The sequence below is a fragment of the Pristiophorus japonicus genome, unplaced genomic scaffold, assembly GCF_044704955.1.
Source record: "Pristiophorus japonicus isolate sPriJap1 unplaced genomic scaffold, sPriJap1.hap1 HAP1_SCAFFOLD_60, whole genome shotgun sequence".
NCBI lineage: Eukaryota > Metazoa > Chordata > Chondrichthyes > Pristiophoridae > Pristiophorus > Pristiophorus japonicus.
The window spans coordinates 552,820-567,413 of NW_027254509.1; the positions used below are offsets into that span (position 1 = coordinate 552,820).

A 14,594-nucleotide genomic window follows, 5' to 3' on the forward strand; every position below is an offset into this window, starting at 1 on the left:
TGTATAGGTTAAAGCTCTGGTTATGTTCCTAGCAACATGTCAATCGCAGTGTTTCTGTAGTGTAGTGGTTATCACGTTTGCTTAACACGCGAAAAGTCCCCGGTTCGAAAACGGGTGGAAACATTTTCGACATTGTTCAATTAAGTATTAGAAAAAATGGTATAATTGACATTAATGGTTCAATATTAACAAAGTTGGTGTTTGTTTCTGCTGCTGTTAATAACCCTTCAACTAGGCTGGAGTTTAATATTTTGATATTTCAATTAACAGTGTTGATATTTGATGTCTCCAAGATTCGAGGGACTAATTTATGTCCTGTTTCTGACTGCTCCATATTTGATCGGGGCGGAGGAGCGGTGAGAGATCGGGGCTCAGGAGAGGCGAGGTTCCAGGGACAGCACGGGCCAGCCCACACTGCGATCTTTGGATAGTCGGCGCAAGTGTACACACTGGGTCCATGCAGCAGAGCTTGGTCTCTTGTCACCTTGGGTAATCCTTGCCTCTGGACCAAGACCTAGCTCTGTCAAGCCCGTGTGGTGGCAGGTGTGCAACGGTCACCCCACGTTAAAACAATCCACCCACAGGCATCTTCCACCTTTCAGGTTGTAATTCGGTACCTAGATTGTCAGGTCCCTCATCGAAACACCTGTGAACTCATCCCTTTTTAGTGTGGAAACAAATCATCCTCGATACGAGGGACTGTCTAATACTATACTATTAACAAAATGCAGTGTCTCACAGACCTGTTACATTGGCTGGTTTCTCTGTACAGTTCTGTACACACTCAAACTCTACACAGTGTCTCTCACTCCGTCCCGTTTCCAGCCCTGACGGTGCAGAAAGACCCTCTCAAAGCTGCACGTTCCGGCTGCTTTCAATTGAGCTGTGAGAGATTATTAAAGAATCCTGCATCTCCGCCGCGCTTCACAACAGCAGATCGAAGCCGCAAACAACCCATCGACTAATCGCTCGTCCCCAGCTCCACAGTGAGTGAGGCCGGGACTGTCATGTATGCAACCAGCATTGTAACCCATGTATGATCTGACCTAAGTTGTACACTGTGAGAACAATGACCACTTGGTGGTGAACTTGTTCGAGACATTCCTAACCTGGACCTTCAGGTATAAAAGGGGAAGCTCCACCCACTTCCATCACTTGAGTGCTAAGAAATAAAAGACAGGTCACAGACTGACGTTCTCTGAAGCATGGGCCTCGTGTGCATTTACACTGTATAGTAAGGACGTATCAATGGCGACGAGAAAATGGGATTTAAACCACACGAGCATGGCCACGAGCAGAACCGACAAGAGGTTTTGTGTTAAGCAATGGTTGGGACAGAGATTCAACATTGTTAAAGCATCACACAGTTCTCCAGGCAGCCAAGGGCAGTCAGGCATGCCCCAATATGTAGCCAAACCCAGAGGGGGAGTTCGACAGAGACAATGGCAAGCTGAATAGCGATTCACGTCATTGCAAGGGACAATGCGGCAAGTCATGGGGCCATCAACACCTGTTAATGGTGCACTCAAGGACAATCACGGGGCAGTCAGTGACGATCGACTGGCAAGAGACCTTTTGTTTCCAACTGCAGCTCATTTTGGAGGCATGGAGGCACACACTCAGTCAGAGTTTGCAGAGATGAGCAAAATACATGCAGAAATTGCAGAAATGAACACTGGGGGAAATCGCTGGAAGCTGAAGTTCAGCGAGTTCATGTTGAGCACGTATAAAGTTCATACACCAGGACGCCACCGATAATGATGAAAGTGCTCCTCAATGGCATCCCAGTATCAGTGGAGCTAGACACGTGGGCCAGCCAGTCCCTGATGGGTATCAAATAGTTGGAAAAGTTGTGGGCGTCCAAGGCCAGGAGGCCAATATTATTGCCGATTGGCGCACAGCTACGAACGTACGCAAAGGAGATCATTCTGGTGCTAGGCAGCGCCACAGTCGTCGTGACCCACAAAGTTCGCTTGCTGTCATGAACTGGAAGTGGGGCGATGTCAATGCAATTTCCTCTGTGCAGCGAGTATCATGCTCACAGATCCTGAACAAATTTGACTCATTATTTCAACCCGGCATTGGCACTTTCATGGGGGCCAAGGTAGTGATTCACATGAACCCGGCCGACATGCCAGTACACCACAAGGTCAGGGCAGACCCGTGCGTGATGCGGGAAACGATAGAAGGCGAATTGGACCGCCTGCTAAGGGAAGGCATCATCTCGCCAGTCGAATTCAGTGACTGGGCGAGCCCGATTGTGCCGGTGCTCAAGGCGGATAGGTCGGTCAGGATATGTGGTGATTACAAGGCCACCATCAATCGGGTGTCATTCCAAGACCAGTACCCGCTACTGAGAGCGGAGGACCTCTTTGCGATGCTATCCGGTGTCAAACATTTTTCAAAATTAGACCTGAACTCAGCTTACATGACCCAGGAGCTGGCGAGTGATTCGAAGAAGCTGACCACCATCACGAGACACAAGGGGTGGTTTGAGTACAACAGATGTCCGTTCGGGATTCGACGGTTGCCGCGATCTCACAATGAAATATGGAAAGCCTCCTCAAGTCGATTCGAGGGACGGTGGTTTTTCAAGACGACATCCTCATCACGGGTTACGATACTGAAGAACTCCTCCACAACCTGGAGGAGGTGCTACGCAGACTGGTCCGGATAGGGTTGCGACTGAAAAAGGCGAAGTGCGTCTTCATAGCTCCAAAGGTAGAATTCCTGGGGAGAAGGGTAGCAGCAGACGGGATCAGCTCTACTGCCTCCAAAACGGAAGCGATCCAGAGAGCACCCAGACCCCGTAACACAACGGAGCTGCATTCGTTCCTGGGGCTCCTGAACTATTTTGGTAACTTTCTTCCCAAATTGAGGAAGCTGCTAGAGCCGCTACACGTGCTCCTATGCAAAGGTCACGAATGTGTCTGGGGGGACAGCCAGAAAAGGACTTTTAATAGAGCTCGCAATTTGTTATGTTCCAACACTCTGTTAACGCTATATGACCAATGTAAGAAACATGTGTTAACGTGCGATGCGTCGTCCGATGGTGTCGGGTGTGTGTTGCAGCATGTCAATGCCAAGTGTCAGTTACAGCCGGTAGCTTAGGCCTCCAGAAGTCTGTCCCAGGCAGAAAGGGGCTACGGGATGGTAGAAAAGGAGTCGCTCGCATGTGTATATGCAGTAAAGAAAATGCACCAATACCTGTTTGGCAGGAAATTTGAGCTGGAGACAGATCACAAACCCCTAACGTCCCTTTTGGCAGACAACAAGGCCATAAATGCAAATGCATCGGCCCACATACAGAGGTGGGCACTCACTTTAGCCGCCTATGACTACACAATTCGGCACAGACCGGGCACCGAAAACTGCGCCGATGCACTCAGCAGGCTCCCACTCGCCACCACTGAGGGGGCTACCGAGCATGGTGCTGAGATGGTCATGGCTGTTGAAGCTTTCGGAAGTGAAGGCTCACCCGCGACAGCCCGTCAGATTAAAGTCTGGACAAATCGAGACCCGCTATTGTCTCCAGTCAAGAAATGCGTCCTGAATGGGGACTGGGCAGCCACGTACAGGGCATGTCGTGAGGAAGTTAAACTATTTCACAGGCGCAGGGATGAACTCTCGATTCAGGCCGATTGCCTACTGTGGGGAAACCGCGTAGAAACCAGATGGGCAGAGAGGTGTTCATCAGAGAACTCCACAATGAGCACTCGGGCATTGTCATGAGGAAGGCAATTGCCAAGTCACACATTTGGTGTACAGGGAAAGACGCAGATCTGGAACTTTGTGGTCGCAGGTGCAACACGTTTGCCCAGCTGGGTAATGCGCCCAGGAAAGCCCCCCTTAGCCCATGGTCCTGGCCCACCAAGCCTTGGGCACGCATCCATGAGGACTATGCAGGTCCTTTAAAAAATGTTTTTTTGGTTGTCGTAGACGCCTACTCCATAAGAAACATAAGAAACATAAGAATTAGGAACAGGAGTGGACCTTCTACCTCGTCGAGCCTGCTCCGCCATTCAACAAGATCATGGCTGATTTGGCCGTGGACTCAGCTCCACTTACCCACCCGCGCCCCGTAACCCTTATTTTCCTTAGTGGTTTAACATCTATCTATCTGTGACTTGAATACATTCAATGATCTCGCCTCAACTGCTTCCTTGGGCAGATAATCCCACAGATTCACAAACCTCTGCGAGAAGAAATTGCTTCTCAACTCGGTTTGAAATTGGCTCCCCCGTATTTTGAGGCTGTGCCCCCTAGTTCTAGTCTCCCCGACCAGTGGAAACAACATCCCTGCCTCTATCTTGTCTGTCCCTTTCATTATTTTAAATGTTGCTATGAGATCACCCCTCATCCTTCTGAACTCCACCGAGTAAAGACCCAGTCTCCTCAATCTATCATCATAAGGTAACCCCCTCATCTGCGGAATCAGCCGAGTGAATCGTCTCTGTATCCCCTCCAAAGCCAGTATATCCTTCCTTAAGTAAGGTGACCAAAACTGCACGCAGTACTCCAGGTGCGACCTCACCAATACCCTATACAGTTGCAGCAGGACCTCCCTGCTTTTGTACTCCATCCCTCTCGCAATGAAGGCGAACATTCCATTCACCTTCCTGATTACCTGCTGCACCTGCAAACTAACTTTTGGGGATTCATGCACAAGGACTCCCAGGTCCCTCTGCACCGCAGCATGTTGTAATTTCTCTCTATTCAAATAATATTCCCTTTTACTGTTTTTTTCCCAAGGTGGATGACCTCACACTTTCCGACATTGTATTTCATCTGCCAAACCTTAGCCCATTCGCTTAACCTATAGAAATCTCTTTGCAGCCTCTCTGTATCCTCTACACAACCCGCTTTCCCACTAATCTTTGTGTCATCTGCAAATTCTTTTACACTACACTCTGTCCCCTCTTCCAGGTCATCTATGTATATTGCAAACAGTTGTGGTCCCAGCACCGATCCCTGTGGCACACCACTAACCACGGATTTCCAAACTGAAAAGCACCCATTTATCCCGACTCTCTGCTTTCTGTTCGCCAGCCAAATCTCGATCCATGCTAATACTTATCCTCTGACTCCGCGTACCTCTATCTTCGGAAGTAACCTTTTGTGTGGTAACTTATCGAATGCTTTTTGGAAATCTAAATACACCACATCCATCTGTACACCTCTATCCACCATGCTCGTTATATCCTCAAAGAATTCCAGTATATTAGTTAAACATGATTTCCCCTTCATGAATCCATGCTGTGTCTGCTTGATTGCGTAAGCCTATCTAGATGTCCCGCTATTTCTTCCTTAATGATAGTTTCAAATATTTTCCCACCTACAGATGTTAAACTAACCGGCCTATTGTTACCTGCATTTTGTCTGCCGCCTTTTTTAAACAGAGGCGTTACATTAGCTGCTTTCCAATCCGCTGGTACCTCCCCAGAGTCCAGAGAATTTTGGAAGATTATAACGAATGCATCTGCTATAACTTCCGCCACCTCTTTTAATACCCTGGGATGCATTTCATCAGGACCAGGGAACTTGTCCACCTGGAGTCCCATTAGCCTGTCCAGCACTACCCGCCTAGTGACAGTGATTGTCTCAAGCTCCTCCCTTCCCACATTCCTGTGACCAGCAATTTCTGGCATGGTTTTTGTGTATTCCACTGTGAAGACCGCAGCAAAATAATTGTTTAAGATCTCAGCCATTTCCACATTTCCCATTATTAAATCCCCCTTCTCATCTTCTGAGGGACCAACATTTACTTTAGTCACTCTTTGCCGTTTTATATATCGGTAAAAGCTTTTACTATCTGTTTTTATGTTTTGCGCAATTTTAATTTCGTAATCTATCTTTCCTTTCTTTATTGCTTTCTTAGTCATTGTTTGCTGTCGTTTAAAATTTTCCCAATCTTCTAGTTTCCCACTAACCTTGGCCACCTTATACGCATTGGTTTTTAATTTGATACTCTCCTTTATTTCCTTGGTTATCCACAGCAAGTTATCCCTTCTCTTACTGCCCTTCTTTTTCACTGGAATATATTTTTGTTGTGCACTATGAAAGAGCTCCTTAAAAGTCCTCTGCTGTACCTCAATTGTGCCAGCGTTTAGTCTGTGTTCCCAGTCTACTTTAACCAACTCTGCCCTCATCCCACTCTAGTCCCTTTGGTTAAGCATTGTATGCTCGTTTGAGACACTACTTGCTCACTCTCAATCTATATTACAAATTCAACCACACTGTGATCACTCCTTCTGAGAGGATCTTTTACTCGGACATCGTTCATTATTCCTGTCTCATTGCACAGGGCCAGATCTAAGATAGCTTGCTCCCTTGTAGGTTCTGTAACATATTGTTCTCAGAAACAATCCTGTATGCATTCTATGAATTCCTCCTCCAGGCTACCCCGTGCAATTTGATTTGACCAATCAATATGTAGGTTAAAATCCACCATGATTACTGCCGTTCCTTTTTCACATGCCTCCATTATTCCCTTGATTATTGCCCACCCCACCGTCAAGTTATTATTTGGGCGTCTATAAACTACGCCCAACAGTGACTTTTTCCCGTTAATATCTCTAATCTCCACCCACAATGATTCAACATTTTGTTCATTAGAGCCAATATCATCTCTCACAACTGCCCTGATGTCATCCTTTATTAACAGAGCTACGCCACCTCCTTTCCCTTCTTGTCTATCTTTCCGAATTGTCAGCTACCCCTGTATGTTTAATTCCCAGTCTTCGCCACCCTGCAACCACGTTTCTGTAATGGCCACCAAATCATACCCATTTGTCATGATTTGTGCCGTCAACTCATTTACTTTATTTTGAATGCTGCGTGCGTTTCGGTAAAGTAGTTAATACTAGTTTTTAATCTATGATTTTTAGTTTTGACCCCTCCTGCAGCCCCTTTATATTCATACATATTGTCCCTTCCTATTACCTTGTGGTTTACACTTACCCCAGTGCTACTCTGCTCTGTTGCCTCCTGCCTTTTGCATTCTTTCTTGGGGTCCTTTTTATCTGCGCTCTCACCCACTCTAACTAGCTCAGAGCCCTCTCCGGCGTTCTGAATACTCCTCGCACTGATGCACCGAGCTTTCAGGCTTGCCTTTTTATTCCAATTTGACCCTTTAGAATATTGATGTACAGTGGCCATTTTTGGTTTTTGCCTTGGGTTTCTCTGCCCTCCACTTTTACTCATCTCCTTTCTGTCTTTTGTATCTGTCTCCATTTTGTTTCCATCTGTCTCCCTGCATTGGTTCCCATCCCCCTGCCATATTAGTTTAACTCCTCCCCAACAGCACTAGCAAACACTCCCCCCTAAGAACTTTGGTTCCGGATCTGCCCAGGTGCAGACCGTCTGGTTTCTACTGGTCCGACCTCCCCCAGAACCGGTTCCAATGCCCCAGGAATTTGAATCCCTCCCTGCTGCACCACTGCTCAAACCACATATTCATCTGAGCTATCCTGCGATTCCGACTCTGACTAGAACGTGGCATTGGTAGCAATCCCGAGATTACTACTTTTGAGGTCCTACTTTTTAATTCAGCTTCTAGCTCCTTAAATTCATGTCGTAGGACCTCATCTCTTTTTTTACCTAAATCTTTGGTACCAATGTGCACCACGACAACTGGCTGTTCTCCCTCCCTTTTCACAATGTCCTGCACCCGCTACGAGACATCCTTGACCCTGGCACCAGGGAGGCAACATACCAACCTGGAGTCTCGGTTGCGGCCAAAGAAACGCCTATCTATTCCCCTTTAAATCGAATCCCATATCACTATCGCTGTCCCACTCATTTTCCTGCCCTTCTGTGCAGCAGAGCCAGCCACGGTGCCATGAACTTGGCTGCTGCTGCCCTGCCCTGATGAGTCATCCCCCTCAACAGTACTCAATGTGAGGCCAACGTGATATCCGCTACACTGCAGCCCATCAAAGGGCGAGAAAACACTGAATATAAAAGATGAGCTCACAAATATCAGGGGCAGTGCAGAGTTGTCAATGTCAAACCCTCCTTTCTTATTCAGCAGTGGCATGAATGGGAGTCAGCCGTCACAAAATTTGATTAAAGACACAAATACAAGCAACACTTGCAAATCTTTTCAGTGTAAAATTCTTTCACTTTATTTGAAATGCTACAGTGTTGAATCTGAAAATACGCACGGTGGGATTTTATCTTCACTACTGATTGTATTTTGTGTGCACGGTAGGAATAACCGGTGCTGTTAAATTGGTAAAAGTTGCCCCAGATTCGTGGTGTCATCGGCAATGAGGATTTTGAACCAGAAAGCTATAATACAGTGAGTAAAATGGGATATGTTTATCGAGTTAAGATGCAAAGCACATGACAAATGATTGAAGTATGGACTGTTCCTGAGTTAGCATTTGTTTGATTGTGCAAATGAAGGTGAGAGGTTAATTAATGATGGTTTCCCGTGAAAGCAAGAGAAAAGTTTAAGAAGAAAACATACAGTGCCTGTCAGGTGAGCGCTGGTTGTGATACCTGGTGGGAATGGGCGGAGATTTTAAAGCCCATTGTATTACAGAACCTTCATAGAGACGAACATCTCGAGATGACTGTGTAGGTCTCATGGTGCAATGTTAGCGTGTCTGACTCCCGAGCCGAAGATTGCATGTTCAAATCACGTCGTGGTCACTGTTCTTTCGGATATTGTTCTTCCAGAATTAATATTTCCTTTGCTGTTTGGAAATAACCAGACCCTTGCTCCAACGGCTGTCTCATTGTTTCCAAGGTGTCAGGCAGAGATTTTTTTTTATTTAAAAAAATACTTTATCGAAACCATGTTCCCTGATGGTCCAGTGGTTAGGATTTAGTGCTTTCAACGCCACGGCACGGGTTCGATTCCCGGTAAGGGAAATTGTACTTTTAATTCAAAACATATAAAAAAATAGTTCATCTATTTTACACATCTTTATGCATCTCCTGTGTAAAAAAAAAAGAAGCATTGATTTAAACATCATTAATTAATACATAAAATTCTATTGTCTTATGAAATATTTTGCTCTGAGCATATGAGGAACTTTTCTCCCGATCCCATTGGGTTTAATTCTGGTAATCAGGTGCTGAAAGTGGAGATGTTTCCGCAGTGTACCGCAAATCATAGACACCTTCAGAGGCAGTCTCTCGGGATCGAGGAGGACTTGCTTCCATCCCAAAGTGAGTCCTTTGATGGCTGAACATTCCGATACGAGAGCCACAGACCCTGTTACAGATGGGACAGACATACATCGACGGAAGTGGTCGGTGGGACTGGTTTGCCGCGTGCTCCTTCCGCTGCCTGCACTTGGTCTCTTCATGCTCCTTGCGTCTAGAGTCAAAGAGCTCAACGCCCTCCCAGAAGGACTGTCTCCACATCGGGCGGTCTGCGGCCAGGGTCTCCCAGGTGTCAGTGGTGATGACGCACTTTACCAGGGAGGCTTTGAGGGTGTCCTTATAACGTTTCCGCTGTCCTCCTTTGGCTCGTTTACCCTGATGGAGCTCCGCATAAAGACGTAAACATAAACACGTATGGATGAGTGGCCGGAGTTGGCCATTCGGCCCCTCCAGCCTGGTCCACCATTCATGTAGATCCTGGCAGTTCTTCAACAGCAAGTTGAAACATCTGGGGCGGAGCAAACAGGCGCCTGGCTGCAATGAGTGATAAAAACCTGCTTTGAATGGAAACCTGGCTAGCTCAGTCGGTAGAGCATGAGTCTCTTAATCTCAGGATCGTGGGTTCGAGACCCACGTTGGGCGATTTCTTTTCATTTAATGTTGCTTTAATGGAAAACCTCTGACCGAAACGGCACGAAACAAAAATGTTGTTTTCAAAGTCATTAAACTCCGAAAGTTCCACGCCCCGCGAATCTCCTAAATCAGATGCCTCCAGTTTTGGCGACTCAATCCATGTCCCTTTGCAATGTTGTGCTCCCAGCCACACTATGAAATGTGCCACTAACTTAACGAATCATGGAATGGTTACAGCACGGAAGACCATTCGGCCCATAGAGCCCGTGCCGACCCTCAGCGAGTCCCACTCCCCGCCCTTTCCCCGTTGCCCTGCAATTGTTTTTCCTTCAGACACTTATCCAATTCCCGTCTGAAAGATAAGATTGTGTCATCCTCCACCGCCCTTTCAAGCCGTGCATTCCAGATCCTAACCACTCGCTGCTAAATGGCCATCTCCTGTTCCTATGTATGAAGTCTGGGAAACACGAGATCAATTCCTGCCACACTCACAGCCTTCCGAAATATAGCACCTTCATTCTCTTCTCGTAAAACCAGCTCCTGAAGTATCGGCCAGCTGTGTAGGTTAAAGCTCTGGTTATCTTCCTAAGATTGCTTTAGACACAGTGTTTCTGTAGTGTAGTGGTTATCATATTCACTTCACACGTGAAAAGTCCCCGGTTCGAACCCCGGTGGAAATTGTATTTTGGAGAATACTTTTGCTGTGAAATAAATTGAACAAAAGTCGCCCCAGGTTCCTTCACGCATGAGCACTGAACATTTTAAACCAGTCTCCAACATACAGAGTGAGTAAAGTCAGATAGGGGAGAAAACTTCATCAATGATTCAAAATGCTTAAATTATTAAAGTTCAGTTATTGAAGTTTCCAATGTCCCTCAGTAACAATTCTACAAAACAACGCTGTCGGTTAATGAATGGGGAATAAAACAAATAATCTTCACCCATCCCCATCCCCCGGCACACAGTTTAATTAGTTGCATGTCATTATTTTAAAGATTTTGAATGGAAGAATTATTTTCTGAATTCGTACTCCCTCTGTGAGTGCCGCATCACGAAACGAGCAGGAAAAACCTTAAAGAGTTTACCACAATTGCTGACATTTCTTTGCTTTTTTCTTGTGTTTTTTCAGCTCTTCGTCCTTTTCAGCTCCTGACTGCGGATATTGCTGTGATTAAACCTGAACACAATGCAATGTCTGTCTCACTGTCTCCCCGGTGTCAGGCAGAGATACGCCTGCTGCTCTCATTTATTTCACGTGACAGGACACAAAAGTTCAAAATCAACCTGCAGGTGGCCACACACAGCAGTGAATAGTCAGGATGGCCGAGCGGTATGCGGTGCTGTGTTTCGATCACTGTCTCCTCTGGAGATATTATTTTTGCACCAAAAACTAATGTGCGATAAAATGGAACAAGAGCAGTCCGGGGTGCATTGTCACATGATGCAAGCTACCTCGGACCCGGACCAAAGCTCCCCGGACACCGTGCACAGGCTCAGGAAAACAACGGGGGAGAGGATATCCCGGCCACTGGGCCTTGCAGTAACACTGAACAAGTGCCCGGTCTGAAACTTTCCAGAGTAATAACTTGTAAGTGGAGTTTCTAACATTCCGGATGGCCAAGCGGTCTAAGGTGCTGTGTTTAGGTCACAGTCTCCTCTGGAAGTGTGGGGTCAAATCGCACTCCTGACATTCAGTGTTTTTAATTACAAACTCATTTGTTTGGACACCACTCTCAAGTGCTTTGGGACATCCATCGAACTTCATAAAATGACCCCACTTCAATTGCAAACAATGATATCAAAGTTACTTCTCAAACATGGAATCGATCCTGGGTGGCTGTAACGAAAGGAATGGTTTTGTGAAGCATTGAAATGTGCCCGATAAATATCTCGCACCGCTCATTTAAAAACATGGTTATAATTTGTTTCATTGCAAAAGAAGGCAGGCTCAAAGGGCCAAATGGCCGACTCCTGCTCCTGGTTCTTGTGTTCTTATACAGAGCACAGAACATATGATCAAATGATCAACTCTCCCTCAGTTCGCATTTTGTCCATTGTGCAAAAGAAGATTATGGGTTCATTAATGATGTTTTCCTGTGAAAGCACCATAAAAAATTTAAGGACAATAATTCACCCAACATGGGGCTCAAACCCACAACCCGGAGATTAAAAGCCTAATATTCTACCGACTGAACTAGCCGGGCCTGCTTAAGGTGCATCTTCCTGTCGCTGATTGCTGCCAGGCGCCTGTTGGTATCGCCACGTTGCTTAATCTCGAGCTTTATCTCGAGCTTCAAAGCACGATACCGGTGCTCCTGAATTTCAAGGCTTGTACGGAGATCAATCATCAAAAGCCGTGTCATTAACCACAGCTGGGCCGTCAATTTTCTGATCGCAAAGTGCTTTCAGTCCTTGTAAATATCTCTTGTCTATTTGCCGGTGTTAACCGATTCTGTCGGTCTCTCTGGCTCTTTAATCTATGTGTGGTCACCTGCATATTGATTCTCGATGAATGCCTGTGTTTGTGTCTTCTACAAATATAGAAAATGTTTCTTATATATTTCTTACGTTCTCTCCAATGCCTTGATTCCTTCCTAAATTGTGGTGCTCAGAACTGTAAACAGTTCTCCAACTGAGGCCTAAACCGGGATTGAAAAGGTATGGTACAACTTCCTCGCTGGTGTCCTCTATTTCACTTCATATAAAGCCAAGGGCCCTGTATTCTTTTTAAACAACTTAGTAACTTATCTACCCAGCTTCAAAGATTTCTGTGTGTAAATCACTCAATCCTTCTGCTTCTCTTTTAACACAATACCATTTAGTTTATGTTTTCGCATATCACCTCCCTTTGTTTCCCAGACCTTACACACAGGTACAGGAGGAGGCCCATTCAGCCCCTCGAGCCTGTTGCACAGGAACAGGAGGAGGCCCATTCAGCCCATCGAGCCTGATACACAGGAACAGGAGGAGGCCCATTTAGCCCCTCGAGCCTGTAACACAGGAAGTGGAGAGGCTATTCAGCCGCTCGTGCCTGTTACACAGGAACAGGAGGAGGTCCATTCAGGCCCTCGAGCCTGTTACACAGGAACAGGAGGAGGCCATTCAGCCCCTCGAGCCGGTTCTGCCATTCAATGAGATCATGGCTGATCTCTGAGCAAACTCCATATACCCGCCTTTGGACAATCTTCCTGAATACCTTTGATCAAAATGCGATGTAAAATGAACAACTGACCTAGCACGAACTGCCCTTTGCAGAAGGGAGTTCCAAACCTCTCCCACCATGTGTGTGTTGGAATGTTTCCGAATTTCACTCCTGAAACGTCGGTCTCTAATGTTTAGACTATGGCCCTAGTCTGGCACTCCCCAACCAGCGGGAAATATTTCTCTCTATCTACTCTATCTCGTCCCTTATTATCTTTGAAAATGTTCATCAAATCAATGCTCGACCCTCTAATTTCCAGTGGGTGTAATCTCATATCTTAATTTAAATCTTGGAATCCAGTTATCATTCTGGGAATCCGATGCAGTTCTCCCTCCAACGCCAATATAGCCTTCCTAAGGCAAGGTCAGTGAAAACTGAATCAAGGGACGGGTCTTACTAGATTTAATCTGATGGTTTCCAGCAGACATTTGGTAAGGTCCCATACATCATCATCATCATCATCATAGGCGGGTCCTCGAACGAGGAACGCTTAATTCCACATGGGTTCACAGGTGTTTCAATGAAGGACCCGATGTTCCAGTTCTGAACTCCAATCAAAGGGTGGAAGATGCCTGTGGGTGGATTATTTTAACGTGGTGTGACCGTTGGACACCAGCCACCACACGGGCTTGACAGAGCGAGGTCTTGGTCCAGTGGTAAGGGTTAACCAGGACAGCTGGAGTCCTGCTGTGCTGCACGTCATCAAAACACAGTTCGCTGTTTTGTGCGTGGGCAGGCAGGAACATCGGCTGGACCCAGGTACAGCGGAGGAGCGGGAAGGTCAGTGTGGAGGAACGGTGAGAGGTCGTGGTGGAGGAGCGGTGAGAGATCGTGGTGGAGGAACGGTGAGAGGTCGTGGTGGAGGAACGGCGAGAGATCGTGGTGGAGGAACGGTGAGAGATCGTGGCGGAGGAGTGATGAGAGATCGTGGTGGACGAACTGTGAGAGATCGTGGTGGAGGAGCGGTGAGAGATTGTGGCGGAGGTGCTGCGAAGGTTTAACACAAGGGATGTTGGCAGAAATCAAAGTTGAGGCAACGAATGTGTTGTGTATCTGTAAAGCATGCACTCCCATGTTCCACCATCAGGGATCTCATCGCCTGAAGTCCCAAGGGATCCCAACACCCCTTGGGAGCACTATATTTAAGCTGGCCCCTAAGGCCAGTTTCTCACTCTGGAGTGTCTTATTAAAGACTGAGTCACTGTTACTTTAACGTCCCTGTGTGCAGCCTCATCTGTGTTTGGAACACAATAACTGGCGTCGAGAATACGAATCCAACACAAAGATGCAGCAAACTGTGGGCATCCTGGAGATGTTCTCGGACGGTGAGGACTGGGAAGTCTATGTCGAACGGCTAGACCAGTACTTTTTAGCCAACGAGCTGGACGGAGAAGGAAGTGCTGCAAAAAAGGAGAGTGGTCCTCCTCACAGTCTGTGGGGCTCAGACCTACAGCCTCATGAAGAATCTTCTGGCTCTGGTGAAACCCACAGATAAGTCGTATGAGGAGGTGAGTACACTGGTTCGGGACCATCTTTTGCCGAGAGAGAGCGTGCTATGGCGAGGTATCGGTTCTATACGTGCCAGCGAACTGAAGATCAGGAAGTGGCGAGCGACATCGCCGAGCTAAGGCGACTTGCAGGA

At 46.7% G+C, this 14,594-nt stretch overlaps 1 non-coding gene across 1 annotated transcript; it reads left to right on the forward strand.

Annotated features, from left to right (window-relative positions):
- Positions 1–9,686: 9,686 nt before the first annotated feature.
- trnak-cuu (transfer RNA lysine (anticodon CUU)) lies at positions 9,687–9,759 on the forward strand. Its single transcript has one exon. It is a non-coding gene; the product is annotated as a tRNA-Lys (tRNA).
- Positions 9,760–14,594: the final 4,835 nt, after the last annotated feature.